We start from the raw sequence: 17,294 nt of genomic DNA on the forward strand, positions 1-17,294 counted from the left end.
CCACATCTACCTCCTCCCTCTTCAGAGCTGCCTTCGCTACCTTATCTGCTGCCTCATTTCCCCTACCCCAACATGAGCTGGGATCCACAGAAAACCTACCTTACACCCTTTCTGACCCACCCTATCAGGTCTGGCCATGCCTTTGACTTCCCTTCTCTCAGCGAGACCAGGCTAGCAGCAGAGTCTGAACAAAAAACCCTTTAGGCCCCATTTCTTCCACCCACCCCAATGCCCACACTAGTGCTAGCGTTTCAGCAGAGAAGACTGAACCTCCATCAAACAGCCACTGAGGAACACACGGCCAGCAGACAGGGACCTCCACTTCCAGACCTCCCATTCTTAACTCCTCCCGCCATTCCTGCACTTGGGTTACATAGCTTGGCCTACCTCTTCTCACTCCATTTCCCTCACCTCCCCATTCCCATACCTCTCCCAACAGACCCCTTGCGAGGGAACTTGAGTCATGCCCCCATACTTTCATCCCGTAGCGCATGGCCAGATTAGCTCGTCGCAGCCTCAACTGAACCTCCTCCATTTCAACAAACAACACAGGGATAGGGGTAGTTCGAAATGCCCCACAACACAACCTCAGCACCCTTGCCTGTACCACATCCAACATCCACAGTGTTGTAGCCGTCGCCGCTCCAAATGCCATGCTCCAATAGTCCAGTACCGAGCGGATCATCGCTTGTTAAATAATTTGCATGGTGCTTCTATCTGCTCCCCATGATATCTGGGTCAGACACTGCATTATATTAATGACATTACAACACCTTTCAACTACTTTTTTCACTTGAATCCTCCAGGACATTCTCTCTTCCAACCAAACCCCCAGGAATTTGATCATCTTGACCCGTTCCAGCAGTGTATCATACATTTCAAGCCCTTGCTCCACCTTCCTTTTTTAATATAAAAACATAAGGGCTTGGTCTAAATCCCCACTTATCTGCTCAGTACAACACCCTTCCCAATGCATCCTGCACCTTCTGGATATTCCTTCCTCTTTTCCAGAGCGCCCCATCATCAGCAAACAGGGAGAGGCCAAAACCAGGCTCGAGATCCTGGAACATGTCATTCATCATTATATTAAACCCAATTGGAATAATTACACTTCCCTGCAGTGTCCCATTCTCTATCCCCACTGACTCAAAATAGGCCCCACCAACTCTGACCTGGATCGTCCGGTTCTTCAAGAAATCCTGGATCCAATTAAACAGATGTCCCCGCACCCCAGCAGCATACAACTTCAGCAGCAGTCCCCCTTTCCAGAGCATGTCATATGCCTTTTCAATGTCCAGAAACACCACCACCACTCCCTCCTTGTTGGCCAGCACCTTCTTTATGTCACATGGTACACCGTCCTAACCCATATCCACTCTGGTACGGGGAAAAGAGACCTTTACTCTCAAACATACAGTATGTTTTAATCTGTCTGTGCTCATTCTTTCCATTACTTTACACAGTACAGAGGTCAACGCTATGGGTCCATATGAGCCCGGGTGGGATGATTATTTTCCCGCTTTCACAATTGGCACCACTATGTGCATGTTTCCAGGCTGCTGGTAACTTCCCTCCTCCCATACTGTATTCATTAACGGCAGCACCTCCTCCAGTACCAAATCATACAGGTGTTGAAGTTGTTCACAGCATAGCCTATCCTTACATGGGGCCGTTTCCTCCTCCTTGTATCGCCCGATGCAGATCATTCATTGTAAAAATAAACACATTGCTCGGGTCAATATTGTCATAGTTGGGCTCAAGCTTTTTATGTGGTAATAGTCTATTAACCTTACTCATTCCTTCTGCACGTTCTCTGTAAATTCCTCCTGTAGAGTCCAGGGGTCTAGGTCTTTCATCCACTTCATCAACCAATCTCCAGCGCGAGGCATGGGTTGTAAAAGTGAATTACTGTAATTCTACCCTGGACACTCCACACTTCAATCGCTATACAGTACATTCCAACTAGAGATTAATATTTTCCAGAAAATCTACCATGTTTCAAAACCATGAATAATTAATATTTATCCCGAGAAATGCAGCAAATATCGGAAGTGCCCATTTAAAGCATTTAAAAACAAGATATGGTCACTATGCCAGGGTTCTCCCAAAATAAGATTGTTGCTGCGCCACTTTGCCAGCTTGCCTGCGCCACTATGTGAAGATTTTACAGCAAGTGAAACTGATGTTTAGTAATGATAGAGTAACTTTGATCGCCAATAACATTGTTGTGAATTGCGAAACAGGCCATTCATAAAATCAGAGCGTTATCATGTTCCTTAATTTTGGAGTATTTTGGTATTTTATTAGGATACCCATTAGCTGTTGCAAAAGCATTAGCTACTCTTCCTGGGGTCCACACAAAACAGCTCAAGGACAGAACTACGTCATTGAAAAATAAATGTATAAAAAGGCACTCGTAGCCTACATATCAATACATACACACAAACTATCTAGGTCAAATAGGGGAGAGGCGTTGTGCCGTGAGGTGTTGCTTTATCAGTTTTTTAAAACCAGGTTTGCTGTTCATTTGAGCAATAAGAGATGGAATGGAGTTTCTGACACACACTTACCCCACCAGACATGCCACCAGGGGTCTTTTCACAGTCCCTAAATCCAGAACAAATTCAATAAAGTGTACAGAGCCATTATTGCATGGAACTCTGACACACACTTACACCACCAGACATGCCACCAGGGGTCTTTTCACAGTCCCCAAATCCAGAACAAATTCAAGAAAGTGTACAGAGCCATTATTGCATGGAACTCTGTTTGACTATGCAAGCAATTTGGGGTTTTCAACACTTTGTTTCTTATAAAAAGTAGAAGTGATGCAGTCAGTCTCTCCTCAAGTCTTAGCCAAGAGAGATTGGCATGCATAGTATTTATAATCAGCCCTCTGATTACAATGAAGAGCAAGACGTACCGCTCTGTTCTGGGCCAGCTGCAGCTTAACTAGGTATTTCCTTGCAGCACTCAGCCACACAACTGGACAATAATCAAGATAAGACAAAACTAGAGCCTGCAGGACTTTTTTTTTGTAGTGTGGTGTCAAAAAAGCAGAGTATCTCTTTATTATGGACAGACCTATCGCCATCTTTACAACCATTGAATCTATATGTTTTCACCATGACAGTTTACAATTTAAGGTAACGCCAAGTATTTTAGTCTCCTCAACTTGTTCAACAGCCACACCATTTATTATCAGATTCAGCTGAGGTCTAGAACTTAGTGAAGAATTTGTACCAAATACAATGCTCTTAGTTTTAGAGATGTTCAGGACCAGTTTATTACTGGCCACCCATTCCAAAACAGACTGCAACTCTTTTATAAGGGATTCAGTGACTTTATTAGCTGTGATTGCTGATGCGTATATGGTAAAATCATCAGCATACATGGACACACATCAGTGGTGGTCAGTGGCGTTTAAGATGAGGGAGGACGATTATTTTTTTCATGAGCATGAACTCATTTCTATTACAGCATATTGGATGACTGTCATTCATATTTCATTCACCCAGTTCAATGTAACAGCGTTAGGTTTAGGCTACTACATGATACTCAAATTTTCCCTATCATTAGTCCAACATTTGCAAACTAGAGTTTCTGTTGGACAAATTCAGGTATGTTTATCCATTTACATTTACATTTTAGCCATTTATCCCCGTTTTGTTCCGCTTGCTTCCGTTTAAGAAACTTTTTTCAACAGAATCGGTGGAATGAATACACCCCTGATCACGCGTAAACACAGTTCACTTTCATAGCAGCCATGTTGTATTCCTTCTCGCATCTATGTACTCTCCTCCTCTCACCATGTCCCTTCGCTTGTGGACTTCAATACACAACACATCAGCTGTATGTGACCAGGCGAAAAAACCTTTCCAAGACAAACCGCTACACAAAGCCTACATCTTTGTCACCATATTAGCTAAAGTAACGTCATATTCAGCATAGGTAATATAACCAATACAACCGGCTCTGATCGAGCAGAATTCATGGTTCCTTCTATTGGGCAAGTCGTCCAGGTCCTGAGGCAGCAAAGCATCCCCAAACCATCACACCACCACCATGCTTGACCTTTGGTATGATGTTCTTACTGTGTAATGCAGTGTTTGGTTTTCGCCAGGCATAATGGGACCCATCTCGTCCAAAAAGTTGACTCAAGTTTGCCAAAAAGCACCTGGATGATCATCAAGACTCTTGGAAGAACGTTCTATGGACAGATGATTCAAAAGTATAACTTTTTGGACGACATGGTTCCAGTAATGCCTGGCGAAAACCAAACTCTGCATTCCACAGTAAGAACATCATACCAAAGGTCAAGCATGGTGGTGGTGGTGTGATGGTTTGGAGATGCTTTGCTGCCTCAGGACCAGGACGACTTGCCTTAATAGAAGGAACCATGAATTCTACAGGAGAATGTCAGACCATTCGTCTGTGAGCTGAAGCTGAAGCACAGCTGGGTCATGCAGCAAGACAATGATCCAAAACACACAATCAAGTCTACATGAAAATTAATAGAAAGCAACAAATTGGAAGTTTTGGAATGGCCTAGTCAAAGTCCAGACCTAATCCCAATTGAGATGTTGTGGCAGGACTTGAAAGGAGCAGTTCATGCTTGAAAACCCACACGTCACTGAGTTAAAGCAGTTCTGCATGGAAGAGTGGGCCAAAATTCCTCCACAGCGACGTGAGAGACTGATCAACAACTACAGGAAGCATTTGGTTGGAGTCATTGCATCTAAAGGTGGCACAACAAGTTATTGAGTGTAAGGGGGCAATTACTTTTTCACACAGGGGAATTGGGTGTTGCATAACTTTTGTAACGATCCCGGCTGTCTGAGTCGGGTCCTGGTCGTAATCTCCAGTTTCCCGAGGGTTCGGGGAACGCTCCGGGGAGCGCTCTGGTTTCGCACCTGCTTCCCATTAGCAATCTGCACACCTGGGCCTAATCAGCACCTTTCTTAGGCTCTGGCCCAACATCCAGTTCCTGCCGGATCGTTAGCCATGAACAGTAGGTGTATCTGCGTATCAGTTTTGAGTGCTAGCGTGAGTTTTGGTTGTTTTGTACTTTGTCGAGTTTTTGTGTCCTTACCTCCGTTTTTTGTTCCACCTGCAGTCACACGTCCGGAACCTTCACCCCACCTCTGCCTGATGGTCGGCGGCTGCCGAGCCATCACTGGACCAAGTACTGCACCCCCAACTACTCACCCACGCCGCCCGCTCTGTCCCTGGATTATTCTGCACCTTTTTGTTATCTGAATAAACCCTCACTTTCGTTCAACTCTCCTTGTCCTGGTCTGCTTCTGGGTTCTGGCTGAGGGAACTGTGACAGAACGATCCGGCCAATTATGAACCCAGCGGACCTGGACTCCGTTCGCCATGCCATTACCCAGCAGGAGAAGATGTTGGGCCATCATAGCACGGTACTACAGGAGATCGCGGTGTCAGTTCGGAACCTTTCTACCGGCCTGATGGAGGTCCAGAACCAACGCCAGTGTCCGGTGGAGGACCCACTACCGGTTTCACCCATCTCGCCTGCCGCTTCTGAAGTTGTGTCCCTCCGTGAGCCCAAGGTTCCGACGCCGGAGAAATATGAGGGGGAGCTGGGAAGATGCCGTTCCTTCCTTATGCAGTGTGGATTAGTGTTCGATCTACAGCCCTACTCTTATGCCACTGACAAGGCTAGGATAGCCTTTTTGATTGAGTTGCTGCGTGGTCGAGCGCTGGAGTGGGCTTCAGCCGTTTGGGAACGACAGGATCCCTGCATGGCTTCATACCAGGGGTTCACGGCCGAGATGAGGAAGCTCTTGACCATTCCGTCCGAGGAGGGACGCAGCTAGGCGTCTGTTTTCTCTTCACCAAGGAACTCGCCGCGTGGCCGACTTCGTGATCGAGTTCAAGACGTTGGCTGTGGAGAGTGGGTGGAACGAGGAGTCTTTGCAAGCGGCCTTTTACCAGGGCCTGTCGGAGCAGCTCAAGGATGAGTTGATCTCCTATCCGAGCCTAGTGACCTGGACAGCTTGGTAGCCTTGTCTATTCGGGTGGATAATCGAGTCCGAGAGCGAAGGAGGGAGAAGCAATGGGGGTCCGTCCAATCGATCAGCTTCTCAGTTCCCAGTCGGGTCGGGTGGTGGACCAGAACACGTCGATCATTCTCCACCACTAAGGATTAGTGGAGAGGACCTCTCTCCCGATTCTGAACCCATGCAAGTGGGGCGGCACGGTTAACCAAGGAGGAGCGTCAACATAGACGTAAGACCAACTGCTGCCTCTACTGTGGTCGCTCGGGACATTACATCTCCACTTGTTCCCGGCGGTCGTCAAACTGCCCGGCTCGCTAAAGTTGGGAGGACTTTTAGCGAGCCAGTTTCAACCTCTCAGTACCTCTGTCAGACCCCGCTTCCCGGCTACCCTTGTGAACAGGAATCAGAGCTTAGCGCTTAACGCTTTTATCGATTCAGGTGCCGATGGAAGCTTTCTTGATGCCGAGTTGGTGGAACAGCTGGGGCTTTCCAAGGAGCAATTGCCGGAAGCCATTGGGCGACCACTCTGAACGGCAGTAGTCTGGCACGTATCACGATGAGGACTGAACCGGTTAAGATGCGGTTGTCGGGGAATCATTCTGAGATGATTTCATTTTCATTCTGCCGTCTTCCCATGTTCCTCTGGTCCTTGGATACCCCCTGGCTGAAGGAACACAATCCCACGTTCGATTGGGTGACGGGCAAGGTAACGAGTTGGAGCCTTGATTGTCATGCTAACTGTCTCAAGACTGCCTGCCCCCATTCGGTTCCCAGTCAGGTGATTGAGGCTAAACCCCCAGATTTGTCCCTGGTTCCCGAGACATATCACGATTTGGGGGAAGTTTTCAGTAAGCAGAAGGCTCTGTCACTTCCTCCCCACCCGACCATATGATTGTGCCATCAACCTGGTTCCTGGAGCTGTCTACCCCAAGGGAAGGTTATACAGTATCTCCCGACCTGAACGTGAGGCGTTGGAGACCTACATCAAGGAGTCCCTAGCTGCTGGTCTCGTTCGTCCCTCGTCATCACCCCTGGGGGCAGGATTCTTCTTTGTGGGAAAGAAGGATGGCTCTCTTCGACCGTGTATTGATTATCGGGGTTGAATGACATCACGGTCAAGAACAAGTATCCCCTGCCCTTGATGAGTTCTGCCTTCGACTCCTTACAGGGTGCTACGGTGTTCACCAAGCTAGACCTACGCAATGCGTATCACCTGGTCCGGATCAGAGAGGGGGACGAGTGGTTGACGGGTTTCAATACACCCGATGGGTCACTTCGAGTATCAGGTGATGCCGTTTGGACTGACCAATGCTCCAGCGGTATTCCAGAGTATGGTGAACGACGTCCTGAGAGATATGATCGGTCTCTTCGTGTTTGTTTACCTGGATGACATTCTGATCTTCTCGAAGGAACCTTCCGACCACGTCCAGCATGTCCGGCAGGTTCTGCAGCGATTGTTGGAGAATCGCCTGTTCGTGAAGGCCGAGAAGTGCGAGTTTCACGCCCACACTACATCCTTTTCGGGTACATCATCTCCAGGGGTGAGATTAGGATGGATCAGGAGAAGGTTAGAGCGGTTCTGGAATGGGCCCAGCCCGGTACGAGATTGCAACTCCAGAGATTTTTGGGGTTTGCGAATTTCTACCGCAGATTCATCCGGGATTACAGCCGTGTGGCCGCTCCATTAACTGCCTTGACTTCCAGCATCAGGACCTTCAAGTGGAATCCGGAGGCGGATCGAGCGTTTCTGGATTTGAAGAGGCGATTCACCAACGCACCGATTCTCTCTCAACCGGACACGGCCCGTCAGTTCGCCGTTGAAGTGGGACGCGTCTGATGTGGGAGTTGGCGCCATCCTGTCGCAGCGATGCTCCACGGACAGTAAACTCCATCCCTGCGCCTACTACTCTCGTCGCCTTTCGCCTGCGGAGAGGAATTACGATGTGGGTAACCGGGAGCTTCTCGCGGTGAAACTTGCCTTGGAGGAGTGGCGCCACTGGTTGGAGGGGGCGGAGCAACCGTTTATTGTCTGGACTGACCACAAGAATCTTGCTTACGTGCAATCGGCTAAACGTCTCAACTCCGTCAGGCCAGGTGGGCGTTGTTTTTCGGACGATTCAAGTTTGTCCTGACGTTCCGACCTGGATCTAAGAACGGCAAGGCGGACGCCTTGTCCCGGATGTTCTCAAGACGGAGGAGAGTGGGTCCAAGACCGAGACAATTCTCCCCCGGAACTGCGTCGTGGGAGCAGTTATGTGGAGGATTGAGGAGGAGGTGCTGGCGGCCCTTCGGACTCAGCCCGGTCCCGGTAACGGTCCACCCGGTCGGTTGTTTGTGCCTGAGTCGGTTCGTCCTGCTGTTCTCAAATGGTCCCACGCCAGTAAGATGGCTTGTCACCCTGGCGTGGCTCGGACAATGGCGTTTCTTCGCAGACGTTTTTGGTGGCCTGCCATGGCCGAGGATACTCGGGGTTTTGTGGCTGCCTGTCCAGTGTGTGCGCAGAATAAGAGTACCAATCGGCCCAGCTCTGGACTACTTCACCCCCTTCCTATTCCCCGGCGTCCATGGTCGCATCTGGCCCTGGACTTCGTCACGGGGTTGCCCGCTTCTGAGGGGAACACGGTCGTTCTGACTATCGTGGACAGGTTCAGCAAGTTCGCCCACTTTGTGCCTATTGCCAAGCTTCCCTCTGCCTCGGAGACGTCCGAGATCCTGGTCAGGGAGGTTTTCAGGGTCCACGGTTTGCCCAGTGATATCGTTTTCCGACCGTGGCCCTCAGTTTACCTCTGCTGTCTGGAAGTCCTTCTGTTTGGCCATTGGAGCTACAGTCAGTCTCACATCTGGTTTTCACCCCCAATCCAATGGTCAGGCGGAGAGAGCCAACCAGAAGATGGAATCCACGCTACGCTGTCTGGTCTCTTCCAACCCCACCTCCTGGGCCTCTCAGTTGCCTTGGGTTGAGTATGCCCACAATACTCTCCCTACATCTGCCACTGGGATGTCTCCCTTCCAGTGCCTGTATGGCTACCAACCTCCCCTGTTCCCTTCTCAGGAGAAGGAGCTCTCTGTGCCTTCTGTTCAGGCCCATATTCGTCGTTGCCACCGGACCTGGCATCGGGCCAGAAAGGCACTCCTTAGAGGTTCGGACCGGTATCAGCTCCAGGCGAATCGTCGCCGGACCCCCGCTCCCACCTATACCATCGGAGATAGGGGTTTGGTTGGCACACGGGATCTTCCGTTACGGACTGAGTCTAGGAAGTTGTTACCGAAGTTTATTGGTCCGTTTGTGGTGGAGAAGGTGATCAATCCAGTGGCAGTGCGACTCAAACTACCGAGGACGCTCAGAGTCCATCCCACCTTTCATGTCTCCTGCCTCAAGCCTGTCTTCCTCAGTCCTCTGTTGCCTCCTCCGCCTCCTCCTCCTCCTCCTCGGATGATCGGAGGTGGTCCTGCCTACACGGTGCGTCGCATTATGGATTCCAGGCGGCGGGGCCGGGGTTTCCAGTATCTCGTGGACTGGGAGGGTATGGTCCTGAAGAGAGGAGTTGGATTCACGGCGACAGGTCCTAGATGCGGATCTCATCAGGGACTTTTACCGCCTCCATCCTGGCGCTCCGGGGAGTCCGCCCGGTGGCGTTCGTCGGAGGGGGGTACTGTAACGATCCCGGCTGTCTGAGTCGGGTCCTGGTCGTAATCTCCAGTTTCCCGAGGGTTCGGGAACGCTCCCGGGAGCGCTCTGGTTTCCGCACCTGCTTCCCATTAGCAATCTGCACACCTGGGCCTAATCAGCACCTTTCTTAGGCTCTGGCCCAACATCCAGTTCCTGCCGGATGGTTAGCCATGAACAGTAGGTGTATCTGCGTATCAGTTTTGAGTGCTAGCGTGAGTTTTGGTTGTTTTGTACTTTGTCGAGTTTTGTGTCCTTACCTCCGTTTTTGTTCCACCTGCAGTCACACGTCCGGAACCTTCACCCCACCTCTGCCTGATGGTCGGGCGGCTGCCGAGCCATCACTGGACCAAGTACTGCACCCCCAACTACTCACCCACGCCGCCCGCTCTGTCCCTGGATTATTCTGCACCTTTTTGTTATCTGAATAAACCCTCACTTTCGTTCAACTCTCCTTGTCCTGGTCTGCTTCTGGGTTCTGGCTGAGGGAACTGTGACAACTTTGTTTATGAAATAAATTAAATAAATATGTAATTGTTGTGTTATTTGTCCACTTATGTTCCCTTTATCTAATATTAGGTTTTGGTTGAAGATCTGATAACATTCAGTATCACAAATATGCAAAAGTAGAGAAAATTAGAAAGGGGGTAAATACTTTTTCATAGCACTGTAGCTCCTCAGACCTGGCCTTGGTCGGCAGGATCACTGGACAGAGAGTAGCAGTCCCAGCAACTGATGCCAACTGCGTCGCGGGATCCAAACTCAAAAGTTAGCTAGCTACTAAGAAACCTTCCAATACACTTTCAGAACAACAAACTTTCCAAAACAGCAAACTGAGCTCTCCCTCGTTCCGCATTTCAGCAGTAGGCCTGGGCTATCTCGACACAGAGCACGATCAGGACACACAGAGTGCACCTGTAGTAGGCTATAGCGTTGTCGGAAGGGCAGTCAAACAAAAGTAAAATGACCAAAGTTGCTAAGCTTGCTAGATAACCTCCAACGAATGACAGAATATGTCCTATTTGGCAAAATCGAGTTGATGATTATACAGATAGCAGATCAGCTCATGAATAACGGGGCGATGAAGAGAGTAAATTGTTTAAATATCAAGGTATCTTAACGGGGACCAATTCTGTTGGTATCCATATCTACTCTCTTACCGTTTGTTGATCACACATTCTCTATCGAAGCTCTCATAATAATAATATGCCATTTAGCAGACGCTTACAGTCATATGGGCAGCAATACGAGACAGCGCAGAGAAGCGGGGAAATGTTATAGCGGTATTTTGACATGCAACAGCGAGACATGCTTTGATAAGGCGACCTATGGATTCAAATCAAATCAAATCAAATGTGATTTGCCACATGCACCGAATACAACCTTACAGTGAAATGCTTACTTACAAGCCCTTAACCAACAATGCAGTTTTAAGAAAGAAAATAAATTGATAAGTAAAAAATCAAAAAAAGCTAATAATTAAAGCAATTAGAGCCGCAGTAAAATAAAATAACAGTAGGGAGGCTATATACAGGGGGTACCGGTACAGAGTCAATGTGCGGGGGCACCGGTTAGTCGAGGTAATTGAGGTAATACAGTGGGGGAAAAAAGTATTTAGTCAACCACCAATTGTGCAAGTTCTCCCACTTAAAAAGATGAGAGAGGCCTGTCATTTTCATCATAGGTACACGTCAACTATGACAGACAAAATTAGAAAAAATATCCAGAAAATCACATTGTAGGATTTTTAATGAATTTATTTGCAAATGATGGTGGAAAATAAGTATTTGGTCAATAACAAAAGTTTCTCAATACTTTGTTATATACCCTTTGTTGGCAATGACACAGGTCAAACGTTTTCTGTAAGTCTTCACAAGGTTTTTCACACACTGTTGCTGGTATTTTGGCCCATTCCTCCATGCAGATCTCCTCTAGAGCAGTGATGTTTTGGGGCTGTCGCTGGGCAACACGGACTTTCAACTCCCCTCCAAAGATTTTCTATGGGGTTGAGATCTGGAGACTGGCTAGGCCACTCCAGGACCTTGAAATGCTTCTTACGAAGCCACTCCTTCATTGCCCGGGCCATGTGTTTGGGATCATTGTCATGCTGAAAGACCTAGCCACGTTTCATCTTCAATGCCCTTGCTGATGGAAGGAGGTTTTCACTCAAAATCTCACGATACATGGCCCCATTCATTCTTTCCTTTACACGGATCAGTCGTCCTGGTCCCTTTGCAGAAAAACAGCCCCAAAGCATGATGTTTCCCACCCCCATGCTTCACAGTAGGTATGGTGTTCTTTGGATGCAACTCAGCATTCTTTGTCCTCCAAACACGACGAAGTTGAGTTTTTACCAAAAAGTTATATTTTGGTTTCATCTGACCATATGACATTCTCCCAATCCTCTTCTGGATCATCCAAATGCACTCTAGCAAACTTCAGACTGGCCTGGACATGTACTGGCTTAAGCAGGGGGACACGTCTGGCACTGCAGGATTTGAGTCCCCTGGCGGCGTAGTGTGTTACTGATGGTAGGCTTTGTTACTTTGGTCCCAGCTCTCTGCAGGTCATTCACTAGGTCCCCCCGTGTGGTTCTGGGATTTTTGCTCACCGTTCTTGTGATCATTTTGACCCCAGGGGTGAGATCTTGCGTGGAGCTCCCAGATTGAGGGAGATTATCAGTGGTCTTGTATGTCTTCCATTTCCTAATAATTGCTCCCACAGTTGATTTCTTCAAACCAAGCTGCATACCTATTGCAGATTCAGTCTTCCCAGCCTGGTGCAGGTCTACAATTTTGTTTCTGGTGTCCTTTAACAGCTCTTTGGTCTTGGCCATAGTGGAGTTTGGAGTGTGACTGTTTGAGGTTGTGGACAGGTGTCTTTTATACTGATAACAAGTTCAAACAGGTGCCATTAATACAGGTAACTGTCACGCCCTGGCTCTGGGGACACTGTTATGTTGAGCCAGGGTGTGTAGATCTATGGGTGTTTATTTCTATGTTGGCCAGAGTGACTCCCAATCAGAGGCAACGAGTGTCAGCTATCGTGGGTTGTCTCTGATTGGGAGCCATATTTAAACTGTCTGTTTTTCATTTGGGTTTGTGGGATTTTGTTCGTGTTTGGTTTGTTTATTGACCATTGACTGTCACGTCATCGTTTTGTTGTTTTGGTCGTGTGATCATTTATTAAATAAATATGTTCACGTTCAACGCTGCGCCTTGGTCCGCTTCATCATGTGTCAACGATCGTGACAGTAACGAGTGGAGGACAGAGGAGCCTCTTAAAGAAGAAGTTACAGGTCTGTGAGAGCCAGAAATCTTGCTTGTTTGTAGGTGACCAAATACTTATTTTCCACCATAATTTGCAAATAAATTCATTAAAAATCCTACAATGTGATTTTCTGGAAAAAGATTTCTCAATTTGTCTGTCATAGTTGACGTGTACCTATGATGAAAATTACAGGCCTCTCTCATCTTTTTAAGTGGGAGAACTTGCACAATTGGTGGCTGACTAAATACTTTTTTCCCCCACTGTATAAGATTGCATAGAACTGCACCATTTGGTATATCCCTATTAGTAATAGAGGAAGGAGTAGAAATTTGAGTTACTTTTCCAAGATTAGCACCATAGGGCCTGAGGCCGCAGCCTATGTCAATATGGGGAACTCTCAGAGTAACAAATGATGGAATGTTAAAAACGGACTTACATGGGCTGTGGTTGCTATCGTGCAACAGCACAAGCCCTCTTCGTGATTTGAAAACTGAGGGGGTATTCAAGTTGATATAATTCACATTTGAACCAAAAGCACTGGGTGAGCAGACCACAGTGGGCTTCTCTTTTGAGCTAACAATTAGCAGATCTAAGAGTCGAGTTCAAATGAATGGGTACAAGATTACAATTTACAACACACCTGGCAGTACAGACAACAGTACGACGATAATGCTTAGAAAGGATTGAAGGTATTACCTGAGCGGGGCTTGGTATGTCTCTGAGTCAATATCTTAATGCAGCCTTGAAGTGTGAAGAGAGGATCCAGGCTCCTAGATAGTTTGGGTGGAGTCCATCATCTCTATAGAGCATATTTTGTTTCCAAAAAGTGTTGAAGTTGTCAATAAAAGTCATGTCAACAGTGGCAGTAGTCTTTAAGACAGATATGAAGACCTAAGTGGCTGTTGAACCTTTAGCTGCCGTGACCCAGCGACGGCACGGGACCAGAGATAATCGGCTGCTTTTCAGAGCCTTTCAGGGTGTTGATCAGCTCATTAAAATCCTGTTTCATTAGCTCTGATTTACCCTTCGCCGTAGCCCCTGGGTAGCACAGGGTTTTTGCTCCAGGAACCAAGATGTGCCTCACCATGGAGTTACCAATGATGATGGCTGGAGGAAGGTGCCTCGATGATGATGGCAGCATTATCAACAGCACCTGTCTCTTTGCTCAAGAAATGCGATAACTTCTTCTTTCTTTCTTTTTCTTTTCTCTACCCTGCTCTGAAAGCGGCTCACTGCTGCAACTTAATATCAATGAAAGTCAAGTTTAAAATAATATTGTGTGAAACAATGCACGGGAACTCTGTCAGGGTGAAATAGTTCATTATTATGAACCAGTCCGTGGGTAATTAATGACACTTGTTTCTACTGTTATGAGAAAAACGTGAATTATATTAATATTGATATGAAATGTATGTATATGTATGGAAATCAATTATTTATCTATTATTAATTATTATTTGGGTGTATGGATTAATTCTTGGAGGCCTTATCTGTCAACAATGTGGCCTCATTAATCTGGGTACTGTGGCCAGGCAAAACCCCCTCCCTCCCCATTTCCTTTGAAACTTTTACGCTTATTGCAGATTTTGCTGCTGCTGAACCAACCTGCTGAAGCAAGACAGAATGAGAGCGATGACCATGACAGTGGGTCGTTTGTCGAGCTGAGAAATTATATTTTAAAAAATGATTAATTATGCCCAGCTCACGAGGTCTCTTGAGGATGTGAGGCCTGAGGCAATTGCCTCTTCTGCCTAATGGTAAGTCCGCCACTGCATAGGATGATGCTCTCTCTAAATCCAGTGCTGAATATCAGGGAGGGGAACGAACACATCATGCAGGATCAAGGGGATTGTATTCTGTTCACCAGTGATGCTAAAGTTCTACCTCCTCTCTCAATTTTGGGATAGCCATCTCATTTGGGATTTAATTTGGTGGCAGATAATGATTCTAATACAAGGGACTTTGTTTTCCTTATGTAATGCGTGGAGCTTGTATCAAAGCCACTATTTAAGAACACACAACAGATTAGAAGCAGATTCAGTAGCCTACTGTAAAACAACAACTACAACAGCACCAACATACCTTATCCTTCTTTGACTTGTTTTAATTACTACTTTTTTTTAATTTTTCCAATATAGCATTACAACTAATACTAATTTCTCAAATGTTGCTCATGTAGTTAAATGTAAACAAAGTTTTCTAAAATGTATAAAATGGTTTGAAAGCTGCATACTACCTATTAAATGATGCAAGCAAAGAAGAAAATAATTCAGCTTTTGTTTCATTTACATTTTAGTCATTTAGCAGACACTCTTATCCAGAGCAACTTACAGTTAGTGAGTGCATACATTTTTCATACTGGCGCCCCGTGGGAATCAAACTCACAACCCTGGCGTTGCAAACGCCATGCTCTACCAACTGAGCTACATGGAGCCAGTATTGTTTCAGTATTGTTAAATTATTTGATAATTGGTAGTTGACGGTCCTGCGGAGAAATGATTCATGGACGTGTCAGTAAGCTATATTCTATATTTTGTTCTGAAGTTGTAATTTGGGTGTATTTCTAGTTGAAAACACACAAACATGTCTATTTTAGGAGAATATTGGAATATTTGGCACATTAAGAGACCAGTAACAGTATCACATACAATATAGTCTCAAATGCAGCCTTATCTGTGGCCCCTGCAACTTCCAGCTTTGACAAAGCAGAGGTGGATGTTGCTGTAATAACAGTATATCTTTGTCATGAGCCTGCATCCAAATGTGTGATATTCTAAGGGTCTACGTCTTGCCAATTACCACAGCAGGATTAAATAGTTGGTTGTCTTGGAAACTGGTGAAAGTACTGAGGTGAGAGGGATTGGTACACCATGTCCAGATACAGAACGCAAAAGAGAACAGCAGCCATCTTTGTTTAAAACGGGACATGTTCACCTGTGTTGAGAAGTCACCCTGATAGACCATCATTTCATATACAGTACCAGTCAAACGTTTGGACACACCTATTCATTCAATGGTTTATCTTTATTTTTACTATTTTCTACCTTGTAGAATAATAGTGAAGACATCAAAACTATGAAATAACACATATGGAATCATGTAGTAACCCAAAACATTTTTTAAAAATCAAAATATATTATATATTTTAGATTCTTCAAAGAAGCCACCCTTTGCCTTGATGACAGCTTTGCACACTCTTGGCATTCTCTAAACCAGATTCACCTGGAATGCTTTTCCAACAGTTTTGAAGGAGTTCCCACATATGCTGAGCGCTTGTTGGCTGCTTTTCCTTCACTCTGAGGTCCAACTCATCCCAAACCATCTCAATTGGTTAGAGGTCGGGTGGTTGTGGAGGCTAGGTCATCTGACGCAGCAGTCCATCACTCTCCTTCTTGGTCAAATAGCCCTTACACAGCCTGGAGGTGTGTTGGGTCATTGTCCTGTTGAAAAATAAATGATTGTCCCACTAAGCCCAAACCAGATGGGATGGCGTAACGCTACAGAATGCTGTGGTAGCCATGCTGGTTAAGTGTGCCTTGAATTCTAAATAAATCACCAAGTGTCACCAGCAAAGCACCCCCACACCATCACACCTCCTCCTCCATGCTTCACGGTGGGAACTACACATGCAGAGATCATTCATTCACCTACACTGCGTCTCACAAAGACACAGCGGTTGGAACCAAAAATCTCCAATTTGGACTCCAGACCAAAGGACAGATTTCCACCGGTCTAATGTCCATTGCTCTTGTTTCTTGGCCCAAGCAAGTCCCTTCTTATTATTGGTGTCCTTTAGTAGTGGTTTCTTTGCAGCAATTCGGCCATGAAGGCCTGATTCACGCAGTCTCCTCTGAACAGTTGATGTTGAGATGTGTCTGTTACTTGAACTCTGTGAGGCATTTATTTGGGCTGCAATTTCTGAGGCTGGTAACTCTAATGAACTTATCCTCTGCAGCAGAGGTATCTCTGGGTCTTCCTTTCCTGTGGCGGTCCTCATGAGAGCCAGGTTCATCATAGCGCTTGATGGTTTTTGTGACTGCACTTGAAGAAACTTCTTGACATTTTCCGTATTGACTGACCTTCATGTCTTAAAGTAATGATGGACTGTTGTTTCGCTTTGCTTATTTGAGCTGTTCTTGTCATAATATGGACTTGGTCTTTTACCAAATAGTGCTATCTTCTGTATACCACCCCTACCTTGTCACAACACAATTGATTGGCTCAAACGCATTAAGAAGGAAAGAAATTCCACAAATTAACTTTTAACAAGGCACACCTGTTAATTGAAATGCATTCCAGGTGACTACCTCATGAAGCTGGTTGAGAGAATGCCA

The sequence above is a fragment of the Coregonus clupeaformis genome, chromosome 17 (genome assembly GCF_020615455.1).
Source record: "Coregonus clupeaformis isolate EN_2021a chromosome 17, ASM2061545v1, whole genome shotgun sequence".
NCBI lineage: Eukaryota > Metazoa > Chordata > Actinopteri > Salmoniformes > Salmonidae > Coregonus > Coregonus clupeaformis.